This window comes from Ambystoma mexicanum, chromosome 5q, assembly GCF_040938575.1.
Source record: "Ambystoma mexicanum isolate Mex_15411 chromosome 5q, UKY_AmexF1_1, whole genome shotgun sequence".
Taxonomy (NCBI): Eukaryota; Metazoa; Chordata; class Amphibia; order Caudata; family Ambystomatidae; genus Ambystoma; species Ambystoma mexicanum.
This window is the reverse complement of record NC_090933.1, coordinates 789,538,280-789,550,743: the sequence shown is the minus strand read 5'-3', so window position 1 is coordinate 789,550,743 and position 12,464 is coordinate 789,538,280.

Genomic DNA, 12,464 nt, shown 5'->3' with positions numbered 1-12,464 from the left:
GCCCACTCTTCCATGAAGGATTTTAGATCTATGTTAGAGATGCCATCTGGTCCGGGAGCGCGCACGTTTTTTAGTTTTCTTATAATATCCTTGATGTCCTCTTCGTCTGAAAAGATGTGCCATTCCTGGTTGTAAGCTTTTTTCTCTCTTTCCTTTTTTCCATCTGGCTCTTGAAATAGGGCTCTAAAGTGCTCTATCCATGCTTTTTCACTCACGTAGTTGGTCTGTGACGGCATGGTGTGCGCTCCCGATTGTTTGATGAGGGACCAAAAGTCTCCCGTGTTTTTACTTCCGAGTTTCTTGAGCATCTCCTCCGCATCTTTTTGATACAGGCAGATTCGATACTGTCTTAGCCACTTTCGGTAGACATTTCTCACCTGGTGTGCATTCTTTAAGTCCAATTCTGTGTTGCTTTTTTTCACTTTTCTTGTTAGGCTTCTTACTAGAGCTCTTTTTGTCACCAGGATTTTGTCATGTTAATGGTTTATGATATCACTCCTGGGCGTGTTTTTCTTTTTTGTTTTTATTTTGAATGGACTAAGTAGTGGTTGATAGTCAGGGATTTTGACTACCGTTGTGTCTTTTCGTATCTCTCCTTTGCGATAATTTGAATTCAGTATTTTTATTCTTTCCGCTGTCAGTTTTAGTCTATTTCCCTGCCCATTCACTTCGAGATCAGCTTCGTAAAAGAGCTGCTCTCTTTCCCCAAGTTCCCAAGTAGCTTTGAGCAGGTTGTGATCACTCGCTTTGGTCTTCATGATATCAAAAGTTGTGGCCCAGCTCAAGATGTTATCTGTGGCGAAGATGAAGTCAATGGTCGTGCTTGAGAAGTCTCTTTCCCAAGACGGGACCCTGTCTTGCTTCAGAAATGCCTTGTCGAGGTCGTAGCATCCTTGTGAGGTCATTAACTCGAGCCATCTCTCGCCCCTTCTTTCTGAAGCCGTTCTAGGTTGATGTGCGTTGGTCCCTTTGGAAGGGCATCTTGCATTCAAGTCACTGCATATTATAATATGCGTTACTTGTATTTCTATTAGCAGATGGTCCAGTATTTTTCTTATGGTCTTCAAAAAATCTTCATCTGAGATGCTCTTCGGGTTCCAATATACAGCAATTATTGCGACTGCTACTACTACAGTGCACTTGGTGTTTTGACTCAGAATCGTCCAATTTGTTAACACTGCCAAATGATTTATTGATGATGACAGCGTATTTTGGATACTTACGCCGCAACCTGACCTTACGGCTAAGAGGATCCCCGACGATGGATGCCCTAGTTCGCTTTTCTTGGCTGGTGAGAATTCAATCGAGAAGCCATCCAAGTGGGGTTTTTCCAAGAGCCATGTTTCTTGTAGGGTTAGGATGTCAAAGTTGCCCAAATTTACGTTGCCTTTTTCTAATAAGTGTTGATGCCCTCGCGTGTTCCATGATCCCGTGGTCAAAGTAGCTGATGATAGTCTTTGCTTTTTTTTGCGTACCTGTCTCTCAGAAGTCATTACTGAGGATGGCTGACTGCTACTTCTTGGTGTACGCTGATAGAGTTTTTGGTAACCATGCCCATAGCTGTTTTATCTGGGGGATCTCTATTTCTGTTGTGACTGGTAGCTGGTTTTTGCTACCTGATGTTGTTTGATTTACACGTTGCCTTGGAGTTCTTGTTATTGCCGGCATTATGTCTTCACTATTAGTCGATCCCCTGACCCTTTTCTGGGTTGTAGGTTCTTGTAATGGATCGAATCTGTTTCTTCTCTCTTTTGTGCATTTGCCACTTAACTCCTCCGAGATTAGTGCTTCTTTGACATTGTCGTCTCGCGGCTTGATGTTATGCCTCGGTAATCTGTTGGAAGTATATAGCTCCTCCATTTTTTGTGTGTATCGAGATGATTTTGTTTTCATTGAATGATTTTCTTTGCCATCCTCACTATCTAGAGTGTTTGAAGGGTCATCCCATATTGATAGGAGGAAGCCATTTTTTGAAAGTTCCATTATCGCCTTTTCAACTGACTGGGGCATAGTCTTTGCCTTTATGTGGATATATGCTTTTGCCGTTGCTCCACTATGATAGGGTTCCACTATTACATAGTCATCTGCTCTCAAGCTTTTTAGGAGCATCGTCGAGCTGAAGATATTTCTTACTGCCCGCCTATTCAAGATCATGGTTTCCCGATTCTTGCTTGATTGTTCTAATTTCAGGATTACCAATCTTTGAGGTCTTTCCTTTCTGCTGTAGTTTGATGGTCTCCCTCGTTCTTCTGATGGATGTCTCCTTCGAGTGTCTACTTTCTCCCTCTTTTCCACTTCTCGATGTTTATTGATTCTGGCTTGAGGCTCTTGTACCAACTTATCTGTTGGTTTTGGGCTGCTATTTACGTGCTCTTTATGGCCTCTGTTTGCTTTTTCTGTAATGCTGGTCTTGGTGCTTTTCAGAGAGCCAAGGCCCTTCCGTTATGTTTCTCGCATGGGCTCTCTCCCTTTTCCTTCCTCCAGAGATTTTCTACTTTTCTCTTTCTCATTTTTCGCTATTCTTTGATTTTCTTCTTTGCCGTTATATTCATATAGCGACAAATCCATAGCGGACTTGTCTGCTAAAAAGTCGCTTATTGTTTTGGGCGAGTTGATGGTGAGGCCGCAAAGGCTTGATTCGTGATCGTTTCTCCTCGAGGCCCGGATATGAGGTGACCTTCCATTCTTCGTTTCTCATTGTTTCTCCTCTGTAACCACTATCTTTTTCATTTGGTTTACTGTGCCCCCTGGGCTGGGTTCTGTCCTTTTAGTTAATTTCAGTACCACTTCTTTATGGGTCATATATGATTTGTTTATTTTGCTCTGTTCCTTTGCCACTGGACTTTTCATTTCTTCTTTAGGCGTCTCGGCCTAGCGGTCGGCTCTTCCCAACTTTAAGGTTCTCGCCACGTTGGGCCCTTCTTTTGTTTTTGGGGAGGTTGTTTTAAAGAAAAAGACCTCCGGTAGATTAGCTTTGCCTCCCTCCTTGTTTGTGTACAGGTTAAAGATGCTAAAATTTCTGCCATTTTGATCCATGTTCGATGCCTTTTTTTGTTGTGTGTATTCCGTTTGCATTGACTTTCACATCCCTTTTGTTTTTTGTAATTTGCTCTCTGTGTGGTCCTTCATGGTATTGGTTTGATTTCCCTCTGGCCCCCCTGCCCCTTTGATCAGAGATTTGGCCTTGGTCGTTCTTTGGGTGTCCTGTTCTGCGGCGCTAATATAGCCTTCTAGAAATTTAAGTTTTGTGTGCATCATTGCTATTAACACCGCCTGATCTCTCATAGTTTCATTGATGGTTTTGTAAAGTTTACAGAAGGGGTGTTGGGCAATCATGAGCGCTGACATAACTGTGGTCATATCCTGTTTTTTTGTTGGGGTGTCTTTTGGCGTCATTGGCCTTTGATCACCCTGGCTCTGGTGCCTGTTTGCTAAGTTAAGAAAGGCTTCTTGAGTATTTGCCCTTGTTGGTGAAAAGGCTTTTGATGAACTTGGTACTTTTTTTCGTGATTTCCCTAAAGGATCTTCTTCTGGTTTCTCCTTGCTATAACGATTTGGTGTTTAGGTTTCGTTCCGTTTCAGCTGCTCCACCCATGGTTGAGGATGACCAATAGGGGTTTGTTTGCCAGTCGTTTGGATCTCCTTTGCAATCTCATTTTCCTCGTATATAACACTGATGTCCACTTCAGTCTCTTCAAGCGCAATTAGCATGACGCTGTCCTTAGTAACCTCTGATGGCGTGCTGTTAGCCAAAGGCGAAGTACTTGTGATCATGTAATTATTTGTTGTTTGCTTTCCTAAGTCTTTGTGCAGGGGGGTTGCGCATTCCGTAGGGTCTGGTTTGTTTTTTTCATTTATCTCAAGTTCTTTTTCTAGAGGTTCCTTCTCCAGCTCGATGGGGCTTGCTGTTTGATCTACTGCAGGTTGTTAACCCTCTGGTGTTGGCCCCGTTTTTCTCACTTTCGCTGATGGAAGTGGTTCCAGTAAAGCTTCAAGGATCTCCGCATCCGAAAGTTCTTCCAGATGGTCGTGGTTTAGTTTGCCAAGATTATTTGACACATAGTTCGCTGGGATTCGGAGCGATGTCTTTTGGAAAAAAAATGTAATTGATGTTAATTGCAACTTCTTGTATTTATTCGAACTCGGGTGGGCTGTGTTAGTTCGCCCAGGGCTCCAAATGTTTGGAAAAAGGTTTGTGTCCTGGTTGTTTTTGCCCTGGGTTGCTTTATGAGGCATTGCAACTTCCTTAACTGGATTAGAGTTTGCTTTTGGTCGTTCGGGAGACACGACCACTTTCTTCTCGGGCGAATCTTGCGAACAGAGACTGATATTGGAAGTATCTCCTTTGCCTTCCTCCGCGTTGCTATCGTGTAGCAGCTCCGAGTCAGGAGCCGCGACACATCCATTTCTTTTCAGCGGAGGCCCTGCTCCGCCTTTCCTTGCTCCACCCTTCGAGCCTGGGGTGGTGGAGCCTCTCTTTCTCAGCGATTCCACAGCTGCTCCGTCGGAGCGTGGCAGAGAGGGAGAGGGACTTTCCCCCTCGGCGATCAAGGCCGCGCTCTTGGTAAGTTGCAATGACTCTTTTGCACTCGGCTCCATTGATTTCTTTGCTGATACTTTTGCGGACGCCGAATCCTTAGGCCGCTTGGGTGGTGTCTTCGTGGGGGCGCTGACATAACTTTTCTCGTCAGCAGCCTCGTGCACCCCGCCTGGCTCAATCGCGGGATCTCTCCCCCACGGCGCCCCTCCGGTTGCCGATGGGGAGGATCTTACCGCGGACAGCCCCGGACGGTGCTCCAAGTCTGCACTCGCTTCTTTCGTTTGTTGCTTCCTCCTCGCTTTGGTTTCGCTGGGCTCCGGTGTCTCTTCCCCGCCGCCGCCGTTTATCTGTGCCGTGATGATTGATGTTGTTTTGAATGGACCAGGGGGGGCAATTCCCCCTTTCGTTGATGGCCCGTAGTAGGTAAACTTGAAGGTGCTGATGACAGCTGTTTTCTCACGGCTTGCTGTTCCTCAGGGTGGGCGGGCAAGGTTGCCTTGCCGCTTCTTAGGCAGCGCTTTTCCATCTCACCTTCCCCTTGCCACGAATCCCTTGTTGCCATTGTAACTTGAGAGTTGGAAGAAGTCTCCGGTTGCTGCATTTCGGGGCAGTCCTGCAGGCCTGGCGCAGACTGCCGCAGACTGCCCAACTCTGCTGCCCAAACTCTGCGGCCGCTCCGTGGCTGCCAGCAGTTTTTGTAGAAGGCTCCTCCTTGAGCCAATGAACACAGAAAACAGACCTCAACTGGATACGAGGTGTTTTCTCAAAAGTGTGTGGACTGCCGCATACTGCCCAACTCTGCTGCCCAAACTCTGCGGCAGCTCCGCGGCTGCCGGCGGTTTTTGTAGAAGGCTCCTCCTTGAGCCAATGAACACAGAAAACAGACCTCAACTGGATACTAGGTGTTTTCTCAAAAGTGTGTGGACTGCCGCAGACTGCCCAACTCTGCGGCCCAAACTTATTATCTTAGTAAGATAATTATAGCTAAAACGTTTTGGCTAAAAAGACCCTGCTCCAGCTATGATCAGTGTCATCCAGAATAAAGTGATGAGGCCCTTAGAATATGGTATGATAAGCAAACAGGAGGCAGAATTTCTCATGAGAAGTGAGGGGAGGGCCCCTGTGTTTTATATTCTCCTGAAGATTCATAAGAATCCTGTCAACCCCCCAGGCCGCCCAATTGTATTAGGTGTCAATTCGATTTTGGAGCCATTATGCAAGTGTGCTGATTTCTATTTCAGACCCTTTGTTTTGTTGATGAAGCATTACCTAAGGAATAAGAAGGATGCCATCAATAAGTTCGAAGGCTATTTGTTTGATCTGAATGTCAATTTGCTAATGTGACTTGGTATAAAGTTCCTCTATATGGTCATAACCCAAAGAGTTGCGCTGGAAGTGGTCCAGGAGGTTTCACTGAGAAGAACAGATGAGCATTCGGTGAACAATGCTTTCATTCTGTGGTGCATTAAGTATGCACTGCTAAGACTTTTTTTTCAATTTCGAGGACAATTTTGCCACCAGGTTGAGGGTACCACCATGGGGGCAGCCATGGTGCCGAACTAGCCAATTTATATGTGGAAGATTTTGAAAAGCAAACAATATACGAGGACACCAACCCCTTTAAAAGTCAAATCAAACAGTGGCTAATATATATTGATGACATTTTTGTCATATGGGAAGGTTCTGAAGTTGATGCTAATAGCTTTTTGACCTGGCTCAACACCCAGAATATATGTTTTTGTAGTTTACCAAAGAGATTAACAGAGATGAAATCAACTTTCTGGATAATACTATCTTTCATCAAAAGGGTGAACTATGGGTTAAACCATTTAGCAAAGCTACAGATCGGAATGCCCTCCTACATTTCTCTATTCATCATGCTAAACATATCAAGGCAAATGTACCTTCTGGCTAGTGTTTGAGGCTTAAACGCAATAGTAGCATGAAAAAGCACTATGAGGATAGTGCTAATGCTCTATCACAGAAATTGCTATCTAGAGGTTATCCTAGCTGTTTGGTAAAGGATTCAGCCAAGAGGGCTTACAATAATAACTGAGATGCCCTATTGGAGGATGTACCATCAAGAGTAAAAAGGGAAACAGGATTAGTATTTTTAATACTTTTTCAGATCTTCCATATTCCATATAAAATAAAATCTGTGATTATGAGAAATTGGAAAAAATATTTTCACTGAAAAGAAATCTCTGCTTTTTGAGGCATACAAGAAAAGTCAGAATATTAGGAATATGATCATCCAGAATGATATTACTGACAAACCAATGAGGATGACCAAACAATCTACACTGTGGGGAATGAGACCTGTTATGGGGCACTTTCCATGTGGCCAATGTATCATGTGTCAGTTCACTATAAGAACAAGTGAAATAGATATTGGATAGAAGGACAAATTGTTCATTAAAGATCATACTAATTGCAATAGTGAAGATCTGGTTTATATGATTATTTGCCCTTGTGGGTTATGATACATTGATAAAACCAACAGAAAATGTAAGACTAGATTGTTTGAACACTGTAGCTGTCTAAAAAATAACATCATTCAGGCCCCTCTGGTTGAACATTTTTTGGAAAAGGGACATACCCACGATAACATCCAGTGGGTTATCCTTAAAAAATGAATAGTCCCTACAGGGAAATAGTGAATCATAGGCATGTGGCCTTTGAACAGAGAATGATTTTTAAAACTAATAGTCATATCACGGGACTCAATGAGGGCTTAGAATGGTACAATGTTTCTCTGACACAATGATGGTTTTTCTATGCAACATTCCACTGTATAGTATCGTCAGTGCATTTCGTGCTTTATATGTGTTAATAAAGCTGTGATTTAAAGAAAAATTGTAATGTGAGACCATACCCAAAATTGTTATTCTCTGTGTGTGAGGAGACAAACTGCCAATTCATGCAGTACCTTTTGTTCATGGTATATTCGGTCTGCAAGAGACTGTTTAGCCTAATGTACTTCCTTCTTTGATGTGCGATATACTATATATTGAATAAGAAGTTTATGTTGAATAAGCATTTTTTGACACTGATCATCAGATCATCACCACCATGCTCTGTAACATATTACAATATTTAGGTAACAATGGGTTGATGGTGTCCTAGTTCGCAGACCATATGTAGGATAGCGTTTCCGTTTTTCAAAAATGGTGCTTTTATATGGCAAAGAGTCTGTTGCCACGATATAGATCAATCTGGGAACATGAGTCTGTTTCTACTTTTAGTGGCGGACAACGCTCTTGTCGGCAATCTCTGAGCTGCCGAAGAGTTGTTCGTGAGTCTGAGTTTGGGTTCCTACACGTTTTGGAGTAAACTATACGAACATCTGGTTTGCAAAAGTAGCAAAATGGTAAATTCGGAAAAGCTTTGTTGCTATTGTATAATCAACTGGATTACACACAGATGCCATAGCATTTATTGGGTTTAATCTGCCCTACATCATGGTTAACTTTCAGTTTTTTTCCGGTTCACAGTGAGGTGAGCAGTGGTGAAACATTTTACACTGGTCTAACGGGGCTATGTGTTTACGGGGCTATGTGCTTTTGGAATGCTGTGTGGCTGATTCTGCAACCTGGGATCTGTCCCTGCTTTGTTATAAACATTGCCATTGGGATTGGAAAATACCTGGTTATGCTAGCTCGCTGGTGTGTTTCTTATTGAGTGAGAGGAGAATATAATATGAATCAATAATTCAATAGGTGTTGATTGCGCTTGTCTACTTGCAATGTGTGTGATATAAGTCCTCAAACCAGTGTGTCTGTCTTTGTTGGTTTAATAGATAACCATCCAAGCCTTTGAATTTGAAGTGTGGACGAAATAAGCAGGAGTCTTATCACTGCCATATAGGTAGGTGGAGTTTTAGATTTTGGTATTGCAGATTGATGATGTGAGGCAGTAAGAAAATGTGGTTCTATGACTGACACAGGGTGCGCTCTTTTATGTCATTGCAGTGTTGTAGTGTGGGCAATCTTTGGATGCCCTATCGTAATTGACTTTCAGTCCTACTCTAGAGGAGCATGAATGCATTCACGCATTAAACTAGATACCAAGCACAGAAAGCAGATATGGATGATCAAACGTGGTTGTTTGATGGTGCATTAATGTACACCCCCGTAGACTGGTTTCCAATATATGATGCAATCAGCGACTATTGTGATCAATGAACACGATGGTTCTTCCAAACAAATCTGCCGTGACTCCTTTTTCCTTTCCCTTTTCCCTAGTCTGTGGAGTGGTTGCTACGTTGTGGAGAACAGTTTATCCACCTGTCAATCATTTTAGAGGTTGTGGCTGTTTAGCCCCTGAAGAATGCCCCAGTACATATGTGTGAGGACCAAAACATGTTGGGCAGTTTACATAACCACAAATGTTGGTCTATTATAGATGTGTATCCAGGCCTACATGTGGTTTTGACTTTTATGTACTAATGTTATGTAATTATGTGAATATGAATTTGTGCAATATATGTCTTTATGTGTAGTGGGTTCTATGTGATGTTACAATTTTTGTAACCTCTGTTTTACTTTATGAATTTTACAATAAAAATCTTTTGTTTAATGATGTATTTTTTTTAACTATGTTAACAATTAAGGGATTGGATAGGAGTCATTAGCATGTGTTGCTTGTAATTTGAAGTTGCTTTTCTTTCTTTGTAATCTACTCATAATATTGCTTCCCAGATAGTAGAGAGGAGGTTCCGGCGCTATTTTGCGACATGTGAACCTGGGTTGTTAACCTGTTTATATATGAGTTTAATTATTATTTTGGACTGTTATACTTAGCTGTTTGGGTGGCTACTGAGCCACATTCACACTCATCTTAAGAGCATAGCCTTCCCACCGCCACGTTACCACAAATGGTGAAGGAGGTATATCTGTTCACTGGGTCTGTTTTACCTTTATCATTGTGTTGACTCTTGGTTTGTAGATTTTTGAGGGCTGAGTCGGTGCTTTAGCCTCTTCTCATCCTTGTACTCCTGCAAGGCAGAAGTACATTTTTCACAGGGTACCCCTTCATCCTCCAGTCGTGCCAGTGGCTTCCTCTCCTCCCCACGACACAACCTCCCCACAACTCCCAAGCCCCTTCCAGCACACCGCCTTCCCACACCCTTGCTGCCCCTGAACACACTCTCTGCCCCCTTCGTATATGTGCCGTTCAAACACTGCAAAGGAAGTGCAGGGCTGTAAAGAGCTATGCTGCACTTGCTTAATTGACAAATCATGCCACAGGAAACTAACTGAAAAGTAAAAGAGGTGCCACATTATTGTTTTTCCAAGAACTCCTAAAACTCGCAAAACTTTGTTTTTGTTGTTAACCTGTTAGTGCTGCAAACATAACATTTTTGCAACTAGATCTTTTTATCTAACAATATTCCGCTGCTTGGTGTTGCCCTATTTTTACAATAGGTCAAGTTGTTACACTTTCAGAGCATCAGGTGCAACTCCTAATTTTTTGCATTAAAGCATTAATCAATTGCTGAACAATGCAACATGAATTATCGCTCTGTTCATGAAAACTGAATTTTTTTAGAATGTGCCATTGTGGTTCAATGAGCGTTTGAATACTACATGTTAAAGTGAATTGAATAGACCTAGCTGCACCTTTAACACTATTAGATAATACAAATGTATATCCACAGTGCTTGATTCATTGAACTTTTAGTGCAGTGCAAAGTGACTTTGAACTGGTGCAAAGTGACTTTGCACAGCCAACAAACACCCTGATTCACAGAGAGGTGCAAAGTATACTTTTTGCAGTGGAAAATCACTTTGCGCTGCAAAGTACTCTTTGCACCGTGATTTAGGCTCTTTTAGTGTGTTGCAAAGAGTACTTTTGCAGTGTAAATTTACTTTGCTCTGCACAAATACACTTTGCACTGCTCTGTAAATCTGGGTGTTTGTTGACAATGCAAAGTCACTTTGCACATGTGCAAAGTGGCTTTGCACCGCGCTAAAATGTCCTTGAATCATTCCCATATGTCAATGCAGTCACCACAAAACAATGTTGAACTGGCCTCTTACAAGCATTCATGTGCTACCTAATGTATTTTTTTTTTAATGTGGTGTTCCAAGTATTCTTTTTATAAATCAGAAAGGTACTTTTTAGAAAATGGTTTAAAAAATACATTTAGTAACTAGTTGTTGTTCGGCGTATACATTTCCAGAGTCCCTTACCATGAAGTTACAAAATCTAGTGGGAAACTGTAGACTGCCTCCTCACTGCACAACATTTTGACTGCTGTGAAGACAAGTCCCGGTATACTTAAAGCATCCAGATGGTCTTAAGCACAACCATTTGTTCAACCCCACTAAGGATCCAATGAGCTGGAAAAACGTCCAATTATTAAAACTACGACCAGGTGTGCTGGTTCATTATGACTGCTGTTATGTGGCAATTAAGTGAAAGAGACTGTTGCAAACATCCGTGCTTTAAAATATTTATGTCAATAATTCCCATTCTGCCTTCTTGCAATGAGGAATACGCTTTCATCGTGTCAGCTAACGATACGCCCAATGAGAGACCAGCGCCAGCTAATGGAAAAGTTCTCGTTTACAGGTAACTTGCTCTACAACTTTTCCTAAATGTGACTGGGGCCGAGACAGTGGCTGCTTTACACAATGGAAAAGGCGCTCGGCTGGACAAGTGCTATCACATCGTGGATTTGACTCTAATTAGTCAATATAATGCTATAACAAATCGAACTAAAACACCAGCCTGGTGTGTAGCTACTGGTTCTGCTAAGAATGATATTGTTCCCCCCTTCTCACAATGCATATGGAAAGAGTACTGGGTGGTGTTTGACAACCAATTGTCGTTTAGAACACAAATTAACTGCCGAGCACAGAAAACACACTTCCATCTATTGATCAGAGGATAATTGCCCCTTATCTGCAAATTACCTAAAATACAGATGTAACCAGAGCTTCACTCAGGCCTATAACTATGGGACCTGGGGCATTACCTGAAGCGGTAATGCCCCCCCTGCTCTGGACTTATTGCTTAAAGAACAGTCACTTGGAGAGGTAGTGGACTTAGTTCTCTGATTTGAAGCCTTGTGCTGTCCTTAAAAGCATGGCCCGCAGTATTAGCAGGAGCAACCTGTGTGTGCTGACTGTTCCGCCATGTCCAACCCAGAAAGCTCCGTTTTACTGAATGTAGTAATGTTGCAATAGCTACTAAAAGGTGGGCTTGGAAGCCTAGATTCTCTCAAATCACTGAACCAAAAACAAACATCACACTTCCCACTGTTTGATATGAGCGACTTGCTCTATGTCTTGCATACTCCTCTTCTGTATCCTGCGATCACCTTGTGTTTGCTTTGCCATTAACCACGAAAATGGATACCAAGAACGGGTTGCCGCTGACTCAGACTCACTGGCCTCTGATGGCTGCAGCCTAGAGTGCACACACTCCACACCAGGATAGATCATGATCTACGATCAGTTGCATTCAACGGTAGGTTGGTATTGGGTACCAACCATAGATGACCCCATCGGCTGAGAGTCTCTGTGCAACATGTTGGTGAGACTGAGGCTGCACTCTCAGGAGTGCTTGACTGTAGAAACGCTGAACAGTAGGAATACCGTATTTGATGGGCTGCAGATATTTCTGGACACTCGTCTTTTTACCCTAACTATCAGAGCTAGCAATTTTTTTTTTTTTTTTTTTACGCTACTTACCTTGTACTGCACTTCCCCCCCACCTCCTCCCCCCTGCACTTCCTCCTTTTCCCCTTACCTCTGCACTTGCGCGATCTGAATGACACCTGGCCTAGTAGGATCGTTTGTCTGTTTTCCCCTTGTTTCCCTCCCTCCCTGCCTCGTCGCGCCTTGAAACACTTGTGTATAGGCGCGTTACAAATACCATATCATATCATATCATATCATATCAAACCCCAAGATAT